Source organism: Alligator mississippiensis, chromosome 4 (genome assembly GCF_030867095.1).
Source record: "Alligator mississippiensis isolate rAllMis1 chromosome 4, rAllMis1, whole genome shotgun sequence".
Taxonomy (NCBI): Eukaryota; Metazoa; Chordata; order Crocodylia; family Alligatoridae; genus Alligator; species Alligator mississippiensis.
Window position 1 is genome coordinate 193352404 of NC_081827.1, and position 16789 is coordinate 193369192.

The 16789-nt window shown below is 44.0% G+C and overlaps 1 protein-coding gene across 4 annotated transcripts in view; it reads left to right on the forward strand.

The window, feature by feature from the left end:
* The window catches only part of HECW2 (HECT, C2 and WW domain containing E3 ubiquitin protein ligase 2), a 330879-nt gene that overhangs the window by 49810 nt on the left and 264280 nt on the right, over positions 1-16789 (forward strand). For 3 of the 4 annotated variants that reach the window (XM_019492110.2, XM_059727232.1, XM_059727231.1), the window contains one exon: positions 10015-10137. The exons of the other annotated variant lie outside the window; for it this stretch is intronic. The gene's annotated coding sequence lies outside the window, so the exon portion shown is untranslated. The remainder of the gene's footprint in view (positions 1-10014; positions 10138-16789) is intronic. 4 annotated transcript variants of the gene reach the window in all.

Sequence of the window (16789 nt, forward strand, 5' to 3'; positions counted from 1 at the left end):
CTTTAGTTTTTCCAAAATAATGACGTTAGAAAGCATGTAAGTGACTGTTTGTACTATTAAAACTTGCGTATAAAGCTAATTTTATAAGGAGCAACTTAATTCAGTCTGAGATGCATTTTTGTGTGAAACTCATCCCTGGCCAGTATGAATGCAATCAGGCTTTATTGAATTGTGTTCTGAAATTGTGTTTATTCTAGATTCTAGGCTAGGACACAGCTCTTCACAGTTTGGCCATTATATGGCTTGATTATAATTATAGAACATAAATTATTCTAAAATGAAATGTTAAGCTTATTTGAAGCTTGATATTAGGCAGTTGTAGATGGAACCAGTTTTAGTGGTTTGCAGGCAGTGTTATGGATAGGAGGGAGGTAGTATGCCAAGTAAATACAATGATTCTGGATTTGAAAAATTTACCAGGTACCCACTAGCCAGGATGCTAATATAATAGCTAAAACCTGATATGAAAATAGGACCCAGGTGGATACAACATGACAGTATCCAGAAGCATGATATCATAAAAACTGCAACATTTTGTTTTGTTCCATTCTGTTCTATTCTTTGTTTGTATCTGTACATTTAATAAGCGCCTTCATTAAGTAATGTGAGAAATGCAGAAAAAGGAATGACTGCTGGGATTTCTACTATGCTCAGGTTCCTTAGTCCAGCTTTTTGACTCAATCAGTCACATCACTTTCTGCTTCACTAAGCTTTTGTTAATTTTGAAGCTGTTTGTATTGCATGCATCCCCCAGCATCTGCACTCTCTGTATTTCTGGAGCTTCTGTTACTATGCTCTTTGCTGTGCAGGCAGGAAGTGTCTAATATACTACTCCCATTCCAGTCTCCCTCCCTCCCCTGCCCTCTTTCTCTCCCTTCCTCTCTGTATCTTGTGCTCTTGCTTCTGCTGCTGCTTGTAGCCTACCTCAGCAGCACCAGAATGAAATAGGCAGGATTCTTGTCAGTTTCACTGCTGTCAACATTTTAATGAAAAGCATTACAATAACTAGAATCCTGTTAACTTTACTCTGGTGGTGCTTGTGGCAGAGGAAGACAACATTACATATTTTAACACCACTTTTTAATAAAAAATAAAGCCTGCATACTTCAGAAATTGATGGCTTATAGCCCAACCAACCCTCTTTAATATTTAATAGGCATTGATGAATCATGTTGGTTTGAGAGAAAATGCATTTTTTTTTTATTTTATTAAGTGCACTCAGATCATTCAGACTATGCTCAGGCTTTGGAAAAATACATAGCTTGCCCTGGGAGTGCTGAGAGGGTTAGTGCGGGTATTAGCACAGATACTCCCATATTAGCATTTTTGTCATCGTAATCACAGAGGAGTGGCCATTTAAGTGACATGCATATCTGTTCACTAGCATAGTGGTCTCCTTGCAAGTACTGAGTGTCTGTTCTAATCCAATAATGGATCATGCAGGAATTGATCTCAAAATATGGTAAGGAGTGTAAAAGAATAGGCTTTATGGAAATGCAGGTTTCTAAAGTGCAATACCTGTTTTTTGAAAATTGAAATAAAGGAAAATTAATGAATTATTTATTGCTTACCTGTTTTCCCTGCTTACCTGCTTTTCTCCTTAAAGATTTTCTAGGAAACTCATGTTCCTGTAAAATCCCCTTCTTTACTGAGAAAGGACTAAGTGAGATAGAAACTTGTAACAAGCTGCAGGTGATTGCTTCATAAAATGCCCATCTCTCTTACTATCCATAGCACCATTGGAACTGTCAGGAATTACAGCTGATTTGTGCTTGCTTCAGAGGTTCAACTCTTCTCTTGGATTGTAGGGTTAAAAGTAATAAATGTATGCACATACTGAAGAATAAAAGGAGGTTTCTTAAAGTACACTCACAGTAAAAAAGAAATCGAAGCACATTTGAAGATTTGTGTAAATCTATCCATGAAAATTATGAATACAATGACACCTAAAGAAGAATGCCTTATCTTTCTAAACTTGTCTAAGTCCATCCCAACTATGCGTTTGGTCCAGTAAAAGATACCACCTAATGGAATGTTTTCCTCTCGAATACAGTGAAGTCATTTCAGTGTGTGGACATGTTTATTTGTTTAACGTTAGATAACTTCTACTTATGCTTTGAGTTTATTTGATTTATAACATACAAGAGGTAGAGTGAGTTCTTTAGTGTACATATAATTAAGGATTTTTTTCCATTTTAAAAAACTCTTGCTGGTGACAGCTTTCTGAAATTAGCTTAGTGAATATTTAGCTCACCAAAAAATCAGACCTTTCTTATTATGGTGCTTCTATCTGTTCTACTAGATGTCAATTTTATGTTACTTCTAGAGTCAGTTTCAAGAACATTTTGGAAGATGTAAGTGACTGACAAGAGCCTGCCAAAACCCACCCCAAACAATTCCAAGCTACTGCTTTCACAGAAAAATGGTTATATTTAAACCTTCCTCTGTTCCCTACATTTTTTGGCAAGTAAATTACAAGAGCTGGAGGTTCTGATTGCAGTATAGATCACACTTCTCACTGAAGTAGTGAACTACTAAATGGCTTGGTGCACCGTATTTAGTCTCTTTTCAAAGTTATCTTCTTTTAAAAGCTAATCTAGTCAAAAAGTGATATGCCTAAACTTTATCTTCACTTTGTTTTCAGTGTTCTTTAAAAAATATTGTGATATCCTGTATCTCAAACTGAACTGTTTTACTCTTCTTTAAATCTTCCTACATGGCCCTAGATTCTGTGGATCTTGTTTTATTTGTTTCTACTGTATTTTTGTAACAAGGTTGTGTGGTTAAACTTCTGTTAGTGGATTAGAACTGGATTAAGGTGTTTGGGAGTGAAAAGCATACCACAACCTGGCAGACACCTGGTTTCTTAAACTACTACTTCCAGTTCGAATGACGGTGACAGTGAATCCTCTTTTCTTTTCTCCATTCACAAAGATACAACATAGTAGCTCTCTTTTTCCCTAGAAATGAGAGCAGGTAGAAGCATAGTTGGCAGAAAGGGGTGGGGTCTAACAGGGCTAGGCCCCCACCATGTAGGATAGTGGTAGGGCTGTGAGGCAGCCTGGCTGTGGGCTTGTGGCAGCTGCAGCAGGAGTGGGGAGGGAGTGGGGCTGGGGCAGGTGCTTCACAGCTTGGGCAGTGCATGGGACTGAGCTGCTCGGGGCATGGCTCCTGCTGATAAGTGCACCCCAGGAGGCATGGGGGGGTGGCGTGTGCTCCTGGATTTGCACATGGGGTGGGCTGCTGTTGTGGGCTGAGGCTGTGCTGGACTCTTCCCAGCAGGGGGGTGCTGGTCTGGGTTGCGCTCGGGGTGGACGGCAGTGGTGCTGTGAAGGGGGAGCCGGGGGGCGGCAGTCACCCCAGGATTCACTGTAGCCCCCCAATCCCTCTCTCAGCGCTGCTGCCACCTGCCCTGAGTATAGTGTGGCCCAACCCTCCTTGCTGGGAAGAGCCTGGCCCCAGCCTGCCCACACCCCATGTGTACATACCCCCTGCCCTCCTGAGGTGCGTGGAGCAGTGGGAGCAGCCACCCTCACCCCATGCCAGGCACCCTCCAGACATGTGGCTCTATCCCATGCCCCACCATGGCTGTGCAGGGCCTGCCCCAGCCCCAGTCCCACTCCCTCCCATGCTGCCGTGGTGGGGGGCAGATCAAGGCCCCCATAGTGAGGGAGGGAGCAGGGCACAGGGAGGAGCAGGGGCTGGGGTTGGTGGGGTTCTGGCTGGGCCAAGTGGTGGGACAAGTGGAGGCCTGGGGAGCATGTGCCCCCTCCCCCGATCTATGCACAGGGCAGATGTGGGTGCTGCTGCACTTTGCTCCCTGGTGCAGCTGCTCTGTGCCCCCTGCTCGCCCAGGGGCAGGACACACATGGAGTTGTGCAGATCTTGGGGCAGTGGGGCTTAAAGCCCAGCACACAGCGGCAGCCGCCTCCGCCCTGTGCACAGATGGGGGCCACGTGCCCCCTAGGCCTCCAATTGTCCCACCACCTGGCCTGGCTGGGGCCCTACTCACCCCAGCCCCTGCTTCTGCCTGTGTCCCGCTCCCTCCCTCACCATGGGGGCCTCGACCTGCCCCCTGCATGGCCCTTTTCCCTCCCCTTCCCCCACAGACTTACCTGCTGGGGGGGATGTGTGCGCATGTGCTCAGCCCCCCCCCCAATAATTTTTTTCTCCTTCCAGCTATGGCTAAAAGGTGGGGTAGATACAGGGAATCCACCTTCCCCTGACACTGTTGGGTACTTGCCTCCCATCCAGCAACCAGGATGGGAGAGTAGGCAGGTTGGGCCTGCTGCTGCCTTCTAGCTTAGTGACTAGAGCACTCAGCTGGGAGAGGAAGAGAGTCTCATTTTCTCATCCCTGTTCCCTGGGCTATTTATGCATTTCACAGTAATCCAGAAATACCCCAAGGGGCAGGACCTGGAATTCAGAATTTCTCCCCTCTCTAGCTGGGTGCCCTAAGCTGCAGACCTAGTTGGGCTGCTCAGAGTGGGGCAGAGCTATGACCTCTGGGTACTTAGGAAACTTTAAGTTCAAACAGTGAGGTACCTGCTATGCTCAGGCAACCCCAGGGAGCAGCTGACTGGGTTTTTTTGCATTGTAATTTTGGACTTAATTCTCAGTTCTGTCCAAGTCCTGCTTTAGTCATCTAAGTTTTATATTGAGTCTAGCTCTAGAATCTTATGCTTGTACCCCAAGTAGGTTAGGTTTTGGCTATTTGGGCAAAGGAGAAGCTAACCTCCTATGAGTCTGCTGACAGTTTACTTCATCTGGATCTAAGACAGCTCTCTTCTTAGTGAAAGAGGCATGACATTGGGTTATTTTTCTTTGGTTTTACTTTGAACATGGAGCAGATTCAAGTAAAAGTGACTTTGCGGTGTTTTTATACCAGTGCTTCCGAGAAAGAGGGAGCAAGCATTGTATCATACAGCTTGAGAGCTTACTTCAGCTGGACCTGAGGCAGCTTATATTTTCAATTAATTGTGAAGCTGATTTCCTCTGAATTTTTCCCAGGAGAGTAGTTAAAGATTGATATCCATGGATCTGAGTTTGCATGCCTGGCGAAAGCTGATGTAATTTCCCTTTTGAAGTAAGCCAAAATGCAGGAAAAAAAAAGAAACAAAAAAAAATCAGAAATAAATTTATCTGTGTGCACTTGATTTGAGAAAGAATGAACTGAAAATTTCAGTGAAATTGGTGCCTATTATGCAGTCTAGGTAGCCTTTTGAATATGCAGTAAAGATGCTAAATAGCTTCTTAAATAAATAGCCTTTTTCTCTGGTTATAGATTTCAATAGGGTCTTGGGTTGGGTGGTTTCATTTTAATTCTTTATGAACAATTTCTGAGGTATATTTCTTAAACTCTCTGCATGGGATGAATTAAGACCAGGTATGGGACATCTCAGTATTTCAGCAATCTCTAAAGGAAGCTGCTAATTGCATGACAGAGCAGGAGACAGGAGTATTATTAATTTTATATAATGTCTTGAACTTTGTGATAAAAGGCAGGGTGAAACTCTAGCCCCCTGCTGAGTACAGACTTTAGTGCAGTAAGAATTTTTACTTTAGGTCTCTTAAATTCAAATACAGAATGAAAGTAATTCTGATGTATGTTGCAGATAAGTGTATGAAGAGGAAGCATAGGTAACACTTTCTGTAGTTCAGTACTGTGGAGTACTGTGTTCAGCCCCCCACTACGGAAAGGATGTGGACAAATTGGGGAGAGTCTAGCAGAAGGCAGTGAAAATGGTGAGGAGGGTTGGGGCACATGATTTACGAGATCAGGGTGAGGGAACTGGGCTTATTTAGTCTAGAGAAGAGAAAAAACTGAGAAAGGATTTAATAGGAGCAACAGTCTCAAGTTGCAGCAAGGGAAGTTTAGGTTAGATATTAGGAAGAATTTTCTCACTAGGAGGGTAATAAAACACTGGAACAGGTTACCTATCCAGAGAGGTTGTGGACTCTCCATCCTTGGAATTTTTTAAGACCCAGCTGGACAAAGCCATGGCTGGGATGATCTATTTGGGGATGGTCCTGCTTTGACCAGGGGGTTGGGCTAGATGACCTCCTGAGGTCCCTTCCAACCAGAGTCCCCCAGCATCCCAGATGCTTTGCAGCCTTGGGCTAGGCTGGGCTGTGCTCTGGTCTATACTCCAGAGAACAAGCCTGGCCCTGCCCCTCTGCTCCCTGGCTGGGGCTCCGGCAGAGACTGCAGGCACAGCAGGGTCTACCTGACTTCCCCTTGTCCCCCTCCCCACCACTGTTCTCTGTTCAAGCAGGGATCCCCCCACTCCCTCTCTCCCATCTCCCACAGCACAGCCCCCAGCCCCATGGACCCTGGGCATGTGGTGTGCTAGCTAATATTGAGAGGTGTTTGTGCATGTCTCTCCAATTTCATTAGGACAGGCAGACAGAACAGTGTCTGCTTAGGGCTTTTTGAGCTAATCAGCAGGTCAGCTGGTAATGTCCCTCCATTCTTTCCTTGGAAAAAGCTGTTTAAGAAGAGCTTGAACTAATGAGAGAGGCTTTTGTTTTGTTGATGAGCTAATAAATGCTGTGTTATCAGCCTCCTGCTGGTTCTCTCACCTGTCAGATTGGAGACAGTATGAAAAAGCAGGGAGAGGGAGATTGAAAAGCTCAGTATCATCAACAGATGCATGCGCTACACATCCCCCTTCCCCTCCTTTGCCTCAGAGTGCTGTCTGGGGTCTGGCAACACTCCCACCAGTTGAGCAGTGAGCAGGGAAAAGCCTGGGGTGGTATAGTCAGGATGGGGGTTTATCCCTAATTAGAGCATCCTGCTGGGGGCCTGGCCACACTCCCCCTCAGCTCAGTGCTATGGAAGGGAAGGGAGAGCTGCTCTAGCACCCCCCAGCTTCTAGCCTGAGCCACTGCAGGCATGTGCTTGCATTTCTTCTGTCCAGAGGGAATGTCTCTTCAGTTGCAAACTGATTCAATCTAGGCAGATTAGACTAACCTGCAAAGATTGAATCAGTTCAGGCTCAGGCTTTTTTAATGCCTGTCCCTAGCCCCATTGTGTTCCCCAACATCTGTCAGGAGTACAGATTAATAGTATGTAGGCTCTGTACTTCACCATTATTAAATGAGGTCCTTTGCTGTTTCAAGGTGGCCCACTGGCAGCTCTGCTTTATTTAAACTGTATCACTGGTGGACTCCTCAGCTGGTTCTGTGGCCTGGTCGTTTAAAAGGGAAGTGTGCTAGTATGCAAAAATGAAAGAGTTGCATACTTCTACCCCTTTACGCCCTCCCCATGTTACCAAGGAGAACTAATTGTGAGTTCTTTTTTATAAAAGTTTTGTGAGGGGAAAAAAATCTTATTTCTAAGTGTTGTGATTATAATTCTGAGCTGAAAAGGCTCCTGGGAAGTTGTCACTAATTAAAAAACAGCAGAAGTAGAAATAATTGGAACTGTGTGTGTAAATTGATCACCAGGGATCCAGGTTTTCCGTTCATGGATTTTCTTTAAAGGAGAAAAATCCAGGAAACTGTTTGTTTTCCCTTACAGGCTGGCAGAGTTCCAGCCTGCAAGGGGCTTCTTGGGGATGGAGGAAGCAGGGAGCAGGGGGCACCATGTGCATGTGCACACATACATGTGGCAGGCAGGTAGTGTGGTGGAGAGCAGCTCCTGAAGCTTCCTCTGGGTAAGTCAATGTGGGTGGCGGGGCACAGGCAATGAATTTGCGGGGCAGGAGGGAGCACAGGCGATGCTTGCAGGGGGGCACATACCCCTCCCCCCTGATTTCTACATTCACAGCAAGGTGTTGGGATACAGCTGGTCTGGACCAGCTTGGGCCTGGGGTTTGGGGTTTGGGGGTGGGGGGCAGTGGATCAGGAGTGAGGGGCACCATCAGGGCTGGGGGTCTATGGGTTGGAAGTGAGGGACACTTTCAGGGCTGGGAGGCTGTGGGTTGGAGGTGAGGAGCACTGGGGCTCAGGAGTCTGTGGGTTGGGAGAGAGGGGCAATGGCAGGGGCAGGGCAAGGCATATCAGGGCTGCTCAGTGCCACAAAGCAGGGCGGGGGCGCAGCTGCAGCTGGACCCCCGTCCCCGTGAGTGGAGGAGGCAGGGGGAGCTCTGATTTTCCACGATAAAAAACCCCGTCCCCGTGAGTGGAGGAGGCAGGGGGAGCTCTGATTTTCCACAATAAAAAACCCCAAATCAAAAGCCAAAATATATTGATATTTAGAATTTATTTATCTATGATTGAGGCACTGTTAGGCTTCTAAATTGCTTTAAAATTGTAAATATATCAATAAAACATTATATTCAACTAATACATGTATGTATACATGCATGGATGCATGCATGCATAGATACATACAGTGACATTTAATTTTAATTGCAGAAAATGTGGATTTGGGGTTTATAATCAGAGAAAAATATTTTTTTTATCTGAGACTTTTGGATTTTTAAATAGAAAACTAGGATCTCTGGTGATCAACAGCATGAGGGTAAGTGAAGGCTGACACCAGTCACCTCACTGGTCACCATTGCTATGACCTTACCTCCCCAGCTGCTGACCCCCACCATGTACCCCATGCTGGAGCCAGAGCTGGTGCCTGCCACCACAGCAGGGGACCAGCAGGGCAGAAATTAGCCCAATAGTCCAGATACCTAACTTGTTCCAGTTCTAAAATTTTATAAAATGTAGTAAAGGATTTTAAATAAAATTTCATTTATTAATATAAAACTGGTGACTAAATTGGGCATCATTATAGTTTCTATGACTCTTATGTTCAGTATGTCCTAAAGCTTTATGCATTGGTCACCAGTTGTCCCAGCTACTGAAATTCTATTCTGAGTTTTGTTTAAGGTGGAGAATTTTAAAGGAAAATTTTGGGGGATAACTGGTTTGTCTTGCCCATTTTTTATATATTAGCAGACCAAGCTGGGAGTACCATACCAATGAGTTTGTATTCATATGCATAAAACAGCTGACTGAATTAAGACAGTATCCCAGAAACATGCTTTAATATAAAAAAGAAAATGTTGCAATAATTAAGCAAATACAGTACTTAATTTATACAGTGAATATTTATATTTATAAAGTGAACATGGTATACTAGTTTAAAATATACTTCTGGGGCATGTCCAGATGAGCGCACATATGTGTTTCCCCAGGGACAAACAGCAGTGGCACATAGTTGTGCTGGGTGGGGTAAGGGAGGCTGGGACAAGAATCTGTGCTGGCCCCAGTAGCCTTACTTGGGGTCCTGGAGGCCTCCTAGGGCTCTAGCAGTGATGCTCCGACAGCAGGGAGCCTGGCCAGCAGCTAGAGTGTGGGTCTGCCTAGCCAGGTTCTCATTTTGGGCAGCACATGCTGCTGCCATATGCACCACCCTGCTTTTTTCTACCGCAGATTTTTTGACACCGGGATCCCCAGTGGCAAAAAAAATCCCCTGTGCTACAAATTAGCGTTGCAGGGAACACCTGCATGTACAGCATGTGAGGTGTTGCAGATGGGTCTGTGGTGCCACATACTAACATGCATGCTCATCTGGACGTGCCCCTGGTGTTGAAAGCAGCACAGTTTGTTCCTGTTTAAAATTTGATATGCAGCACTTTTAAATGATACTTAAATCATCCTGATATACTTTTACAAAATCCATGTTTTTTTTGAAAAAAATAAAGAATATGGAGATCAAAAGATAAGGTATCAGATACTTATTATGAAGAGCTGGTGTTTTTTCATGAGTTAGGATTATAACTAGATTTTTTTTTTAATTTTGGGTAATTTTGCAAGCACTGAACCAGTTAATCTGAAATTTCACGAATAATTCTGTTTGAGAAAGAGGTTGAGTTGCTTTGCCTCTTTTTCTTTTCTTGAAAGCTCATTTATCAAAATGACTTAACAATATCATATCTTTTTTATTTTCCTTACCTCAGACAGTTAGGGAGTCTTTGAATGTTTTTAAAAATGTTTAGTGATTCATTTTAAAGTTTTGATCTCTCTCTCTCTCTCTCTCTCTCTCTCTCTCTCTCTCTGTCTCTTTAATAGAAGGTCTCTGAGGAGTCAGGAACATGCTGCAATCTGAGAAGCATTCTACCAGTGCAGCAATTCCCAGTGATTAGAGAGTGGAAAATACCCATGTGAGAAGAGGGGAGAAAAGATCAAGAACTGGTTAGTTTAGAGAGGATGTAAAAAAAAAATGTGATAAAAGTGCATAAAATAAAGGTAGTAAAATGTGTATAATTACATAATCAAAATGAGAGTAAGAATTGGCAAAAATATACATGTGGCATGGCCAAAGCCCATCTCCTTACCAACAAAACTGCAGTGCCAACTCACTAAACATAATTCTATTTTGGTTCCAAGAAATCTTGGGGAAGAAAGTTGTTGTTTGATGACAAATTATTCTAAACACAGTGAGTCACTTTAGGAAATAGGTCAGAGCTGATTAGAAGAACCAAAATATTTGACAGTAGTCAAGTCAAAGCGTTTCACAAGTATTTTAAAAACTCTGCATTCTGTGGTGTATAGAATATGCTTCAAGGGCCACTGTTTTTGTCTTTCTATGACAGTTCTTCATTTCAAAGCATTGTATGTTAACAATCTGCAAGCAATTTTGTGTTAGTTAAGAGAGAATGCAGGAAGTACAGGTGGATTGGATTCCTTGATTTTGCTTCATTCAGATGCACAATTTGAAAATCATATTGTGGGGGCCTTTGTTCTTTCCACTGTTGTTTTTTATGTGCCAGTATATGATGCATCAGGATGGATTTGTTAAGCTTAACAGGAAGGAAAGTAAAGAAGAATGTGTTGCATCTGAAAGCTCACTTAACTTTATCCTATCTTGATCAGTAAATAAAAGGTATCACCCTAAGAAATACTTGTCTCTCACAAAGAAGAAGTGGCAGAATGGTGCAGGAAGTGTTCTTAGTAAAGAGCTCTCCCCAAATGTTTGCCAGCCACAGATCCCGTTGTTCTTTGTTTTTTAGGAAAAGGTCTGTGTTCTATCATAAATATTTCCCTGAAATATTTCTTCAAGCTTTTTAAGCTACCCTACTTCCTTTTTTTTTTAAACTCAGCTCTGTTATTTTAATAAATGAATGAAATCTTGTCTTAAAATGCACTTCCAATCTGTAGCAAATTCACAGTTTTAAAATGTTTTACTTGGAGTCTAATATTTTTGTTCACTGACATAGCTCCTAATACGGGCCTGTTTTAAATCATAATTTTGCATTGTTTGTGAAAATCACAAAAGTAAATGATTTTGACAAAAAATGTGATTTGCAACAAAATGCCACCACATGGCATGTAGAGGGAGGGTGTTGGGTGCGATTTAAAGAGGGGAGCCAGAAGGTGGGGGGAGCAGCAGTGGCAATCTTGGCAGGGCAGAGAATAGCCTCCCTCCCTACCCCAGTTGCCAGGGTCCCTCTGAGTCCTGTTGACTTTCATAAGGTAGAAGAGGTGGTGGCGGCCACCTCCCCAACCCCATCTTTGTGTGCCAGCCCAGCCCCCTGCTTTGTTTGGCACCAGGGGGGAGCCAATGCCCACCTGGCTGCTCTGCAGCCTGCAGGTGGGAGGTGGGACAAGGGGGCTGGAGCCCCTATGGCAGTGATGGCTCAAGGGGGGGGGTGACAGTGGCCAGTGGGAAGGAGCCAGTTCACTGCCTGCCTGGCCTCTGCATCCCACTGGTGGGGGGCAGCCCAGGGGGGCCGGAGCCCCTGAGGCAGTGGCTATGGCCAGCACAAAGGGCCTACCTTCCTGGGCCAGGAAAGCAAAGGTACCACAAGGCCAGGTGCTCCATCACACAGCCCTGTGTCCCCTCCCTCATCCCTGGGGGAAGCTGTGGGGGGGGGGCAGGGGTGAGAGGGGCTCCACACCTTCCCTGCCCTGTGCTGGGTGTGGAGGTGAGAGGGAAGCCCCTGCTGTGGGGGAAGGATGGAGATCCCTCCCTCCCTCCTCTCAGCATCTGCCCCTGCTTGGTGGAGGGTGGCGGGGGGAGCAGGGCTCTACTAGCACCATGATCCGGGTGTGAAAATGGTGGCTCCACCATGATCAAGGATGGTGGTGCCACAATATTTGTGAGGTGGGCCTGCCATTTAAACCAGACCTTACTAATATGGGATGATGAGTCATGTGTTAAATAATCCTGTGTTTGGCTTGTTAACTTTTATTTTTTAAAGACAACTTTTGTAACTCTACTGTATTTAATGAAGTGTTATGACTATTATGTTTCTCTAAAAATCTAAAAGTTGCAAGGTAAATTTATTAATTTAATTTGGTGATTGCACAAAATTAACAAATGAACAGGCTGCTTGGTGGGACTGAGATGATCTACTACTTAAATAAAATGTGGCTTTGGATAACAGTATTATGGCAACACAGTCCTAACACGAGTGAATTTTATTATAAAATATCTAATATCCTAGCCATATGTATAAAAGATGATAAACTATTAGCAGTTTTATCCACCATTAAATATTAATCCTGTCACTACTGTCCCTTCTTCCCCACATATACTACTAAAGCCGTTTAAAAAATATGCTCTGCTGAAAGCAAAAGAGTGCTGAGAATTTCCAGGTGTGCTCTTCATGAGTGAAGATACACACAACACCTAGGTCTAGAGATGAGAATTAGTACCTATTTTAAATGCAACTTAAATACAATGAAAAGAGAAGTGATTTATATATAAAAGAAAAAGCTGGAAATGCATGGTTCTCTTTAGAGGTGCACCAATATATTGGTGCTGTATTGGATCAGCACGAATAAAAGAAAAATTAACATTATTGACTCGGCTTTTTTTGCCCAGTGTAGCTGATAATGTACCAATAAATATAATACACCTTCTGGCTGGGCATCCTGGATGCCACATGCATGCATTCAGTCAGGAATGCAGCTGGGTAGCATGGAGAGCAGTGCCCTGTTGGTAAGTCTGTGGAGGGGAAGGGGGTTGGGGGGCAAATCAAGGCCCCCACAGTGAGAGACGAAGTGGGGCTGGGGCTGGATCTGGAGCAGGGCAGTGAATGGGACCCCGGGGCAGGGGCAGGAAGTGGGATGGAGCTGTGGGCAGCTCATCCAGGGGATCAGCATCCCAGCACTTAAAAATGATCATGGGGGCCCTTGAACTAAATGAACTTTAGTTTGAGTGCTGCCGCCACCAATTTTAAGCGCCAAGCGTGCTTTTAATTGAAGCCAAGCTAAGGCGGGAGTGGAGAGCTGCCACCTCACAGGAGCAGGGCTGGGGCAGGGCGAGGGCAGCCACACCCCCTGTGGGACAAACAGGTGCTGCTCAGCTGGCCACAGGGGGAGAAGCTTGCACACAACCGTGGCCATCCACCACCCCGTGTTGCTACTCCACGTGCAGCTGCCACCACTCCCCTCCCTCTTCCCCTTACTCTACAGTCAGCTGCTGCTATCCGCCCCCCTGCTCCTCGACTGGCCACTGGGGGAGTACACTGCTCAAAAAAGGTTGAAGACCTCTGCTATAAGCCACCACAGTGCCATTTGTTAATGATCAAGAAATTCATTTTTTATTATCTTATATGGTGGCAAATTAAGTCATTTCATTGTCTTCAGATAACAGAATGTGCTACCCTGAGAGTTTAAAAGAATTGGAAGCCACTTTGCTTGCTAAATTAAAAAAAATTCCCCACATGCATACATTTCTTAGCCTATGAATGTTGATAAACATCCCTTTGTGACCAGCTGGTTTAGATAATGGGTATATACAGCCTGCTTGTCCCACCGTCCTCCCCCCCAATGCCATAACGTTCACTAGCTCCTGCCCATCCTGATTTAACTTGGGTCTGGTGGCAATTTTTAACTCGATCTAGCCTCCCTGAATGTCTGTATGTACCAAGTATGTTTTACTTCGCTAATGCAGTTTTACTGTTTTACGTCATTCTGTCAGGCTGGCCTGTGACCCTGTGAAAGCTTCTCTCAGGGTACTGAACCAGACTATCTTGCTGCTATAAGGACTGACAGACCCCTGCACTCCCCACTCTTTCTGTTGCCAGGAGACTCAATGTCTAACTGCTTGATCTTGTCTGCCTTGTGAAAATTAAAATAAGGAACTGCACAGGCAGCTCAGTTTGCTGACTCTGATGTGCTAGTAGCATGACATTTAATTTGCCTGTTACAGTTTTCTAAACCTGTACGGGCTTCTCTGATATATGATAGTGTATCCCAGTTGTGAATTGTCATGCCTTTCCTTCTGCTTAATGATCTTTCTTACTACTAAGTATGTTATTAACCCGTTTTCATTGTTTTTGTTTTTCATCAAACCTACCCTTTCCTATTTCTATTGGTCAACATTGTGCTCTGGTGGATTGGCATCAGTTCCTATTGGAATTGATGCCAACTGTGCTATATGATTCACGAAGATGGTGCCAGACTGAGCATGTCTCATCTGTGACCTGCACACTCATAATCTCTGGCTGTTGCTACTGCTGGATCTAGTTCAGAGCCCAGGAGATTAGCAACATTTTTGACCTGCTGCTGAAATTTGTAGGTCAGTCAATGTAATTTATAAATGAATTTTAGCACTTTTACAGCACCAAACTAAAGGAATAGATTCTGGTATTGTATGTCACCAGATAGCTGTACCAAAGCCATATCTATATTTGCTCCAAAATTAAGTCACAGGTGTGCCAGATAAAGAACATTTTGAGTTTACCCTTTTCAGCACAAGAATCTGGACTAGATTTTTATATGCATAGATAGCTTTCAGAAAACCAGGTAGTGTGAACTGGAAGCTTCATATATTGATGCTTTTCAAACCCTATTTCAACTCTAGTCTGCCCTGCAGGGATTTTGTTTCCAGTTACTTTATTCAGTTTCCACTTAGCCATAACCTGCAAAGGAGATTGAATATGACAATCAGTTTAGCATAATGAGGCCTTTACACATTGTCAAAAAACTGGGCTACCCAGAAAAGCATTACAGCTTATTCTTTGAAAAGGTTGTTTTGGATTGTTAACTTGGAAAATTTAGAGCACTATTGGTGATTTAGCATTAGGAGGAGAAAAACAACGAGCATTTTAGCTCTAAATTGTCATTTTCTATAATTTCTTTGAATTGTGATGAAATTACATGTATGTATTTCCAGTTAGATGTCTTAGGGTGAATCAAATTGAGGTACATTTCCACTATGATTGGAGAAATAAGTGGGGAGAGGGAGATGTTTAAGGCAAGAATGGGATTAAATTGCTCAATACTCATTAAAGTTCATTGGGGATAGGGCATCTAACTGCCATTTGTCTTTGAAAATCTCCCCACAAATTCCTCATTTACAACAAAACAAAACAAAACTCATTTGTTTTGATTGGAACTCAGGAGACTGTAAAGAATAGGGTTCATTTGATGAGCTCTATAAATGGTTTCCATGGATGGAAGAACTTCCTTTTCTTATTTATATCATGCTGCACCTCTCATTGTACAATACTTTAGATTTAGAATACATATAGAAATTGTCAATAGAAAACAGAAAGAGCCCCAAAAAAGAGTACTATGCATCTTTTCTTTTTAGTTCATAAGAGAAAGAACTCTGTCTACTTGTTATGGATGTAAGAAGCCTTAAAATATCCCAAATACTCTAGCGGCAAGAACCTATATTATAAATTGCTATGGCAATTTAGGGGCAGTATGGTTCACTGGGTAGACCACTGGAATGTTAGTAAAGGACTTGAATTCTATTCCGAAAATTATCAGACTTACTGTTACCTTCATCAAGTCACTATACTCCATTTTCTCAGTCTATAAAATGGAAGTAATGTTATTTAGCCTTTTATTTTTTTACAAGGTGCTTTGGAATGAGCTGATGAAAAGAGATATATAACTATATGTGCTAAATATTATCATTGTCAAAGGCACCCTTTTAAGGGGGCTGATCCAGGATTTTGGAAAAAAGGGGTGCAGGAGCAGAGACCTGTGCTGCAGGGGCTGCACCTTGGCTCTCAGCTTCCCCCTACACACAAACTGGGGGGGGGGTGGGGGCGGCAGACGGAGAGCAGACTACATGGCAGGAACAGCAGCGACAGACTTTATTACCTCCCTCAAGCAGGTAAGAATCTTCCCTCTTCACTTACTTCCCCTCCATGCTCAGCGGCACATTAATTCTCTTCCTATTTCTCCCTCCCCAACTCGCCACTGTTGCTGTTCCCAGGTAACTGGAGGAGGGACAGAGGGGTGGTCCAGAGATGTTGCTGCAAGTGGAGCCAGACTTGTCCAGAGATAGCAGCTGCAGCATTGGCAGCAGGTGGGGGTCACTTCCCTTGTGCCTGCTCGCAAGCTGGCTGTGAACACTTGGGAGAACAGGCAGGGAGAAGAAACCGACTCACTGCTGCCCCTGTCCCTGGCTGAACCCAGCTCCACATAGAGCCTGGCTGGAGCAGGGTCGGAGTGCCTCTGGAGGACCCTAGCCCCAGGTTAGTTGGGGCAGCAGCTGGGGGTGGGTGGGTGGGGGAGGAAATGGTAGGAAAGAGGTGGTGGTGTTGCTGGGCATGAAGGGGAAGGGTGGAGGATTCTTACTTGCTTCAGGGACTTAAAAACATGTCTCCAGCTGCTGCTCCCTCAGAGTGAGCAGCTGGAAGAGGGGAGTGTCCATGCCACTGCATTGCCCTGGATTCAGCCCTGAAAGTATTAGAGCATTTGTTCACACTAGATTAACAAATTTATTTTTCTTTTCTTAATAACTTCTTATGGGAAATACTATTTCAGGAGCAAATGATAAATTTAGAAAGTGATGTTCAAGGTGACTGTAGATTTGGAGAATTTATATACAGTTTATGAATTCCTTTTGGTATTAGGGATTCTCACATGTGGGTCT